We start from the raw sequence: 1,662 nt of genomic DNA, 5'->3' as shown, positions 1-1,662 counted from the left end.
CAAACAGCAAGAACCCAATGATATTGGACGGTATGATGGGACACCGCGAAATAGAACAGTATTATGTTGTCTGTCTTTTTAAGACACGTACGAGTATGGTAGCGACATTAAAAGAGAGTTGGTGGATGGGAGAATGAGGAGGGGGGGGGGGGGGCGAGAGAGAATGGGAAAAAAGGGAGACACAGACGCGCAAACAAAACGAAATAATATAAACAGCTGGACATGTACAATAAGTACAGGGCACATGTGTTAGAATAGAATAGAATATATTTTTTAAAAAAGAAAACGTGTGTGTTCATACTCATAATATATATATAAACGAATTACGAGAAAGAAGATGGCACCCAATGTACTAAAAGCATAAAAGATAACCCTCAGTGGCTTCCCTTGTTCATTTCTCTCCGGAAACGGAAATGCGATAACAGGACACGCCCTCTTGTCATTGGACATAATACATGCCTCAAATCTCAAATGACCTACAGCTTCTCGGGTTGGTTTAGTTGTGCTTTGTTCTGTCTTCTTGTGTGGAGGGGAGGGGGTGTCAATGCGGACACTATAAGAAACACAAAAGTGGATTAGATCGAGAGTTTTTACTACAAAGAGAGGTAGCTTTTTGGGGGGTGTTTCTTCCTTGTTCGTGAAAATAAGATAGGAATCATGCTTGGACGGCTTTCACAACAGGTCTAGCGTGAAATGATGCCTATAGCTACCTCTCTCGCCGTCCAAAGGTAGCATCCTATTGTGTGCTCGGCAGGTGAGGATAACAACACGAGACTACAAGCACACACAAAAATACTCCGCCGTCTCCTCGGGATACAGGGAGACGGTACACAATTTTCCGATCGTTCTGAGTTTACTTTGTGGAAACGGCAATTCTACTCGGATGTCTTCATACTGAGCGATGTTCGACTTCTGTCTCACGCTGATTTCGATTCTCATTATTCACTTTACGTCAAGTTAGAAGTTGACCACACAAAATAATACAATAAGACTCAATTTCCACGGCTGAAGGTGGTGAACAGTCAACTGTGGAGCTGATTCAAACCTAGGGACGAGAACCTTCTCAACTACAAAGGTGCAAACAGTCCCGATGGTAGAGAACTTCTGTTTTATTCTGTTTGTGGTCAACTGAACTTGAACCCTCAATTCTAAAACTTGCTTGACCTTCCACGCTCATCCCAGATCTCCACTCTCAGTGAGACCATAGTTGGGTCACCATAACATCAAGCGCGAAAGACGCTTTTAAACGTATTCCAAAAATGAGACGGGTCAAAGTTTACACCTTGCTCCTGTTGTATCTCCTGAGCCGATACGATCACGAAGAACCGAAATGTAGGAAAAGGGCTCACGCCACGTAAACAGTCGTCGCCTAAGAACAACAGGAGGGGAGTCCCATTGTTTGTGTGTTAGACCGTGGCTTTACCCATGCACGCCCCTTCCGACACGGCTCTTATTGTTGTTAACTGACAAAGCCGGTATATCAAGGGTACTCTCCGAAGGGATAAAAAAAAATAATGTTGTTCAGATCTTTCATTTGTTATGCGGTTTAATTTTGTTTGGGTTGGGATTTTTTCCCCAAGCTTCCTGTTCCGGTGATATAGTTTTTGCGTGTCTGCCATTCTAAGGTGGGTGACAAAATGGAATGGGGAGGGGGGGGGGGGT

Source organism: Aplysia californica, unplaced genomic scaffold (assembly GCF_000002075.1).
Source record: "Aplysia californica isolate F4 #8 unplaced genomic scaffold, AplCal3.0 scaffold00429, whole genome shotgun sequence".
Lineage (NCBI taxonomy): Eukaryota > Metazoa > Mollusca > Gastropoda > Aplysiida > Aplysiidae > Aplysia > Aplysia californica.
Note: the sequence above shows the minus strand (reverse complement) of the source record.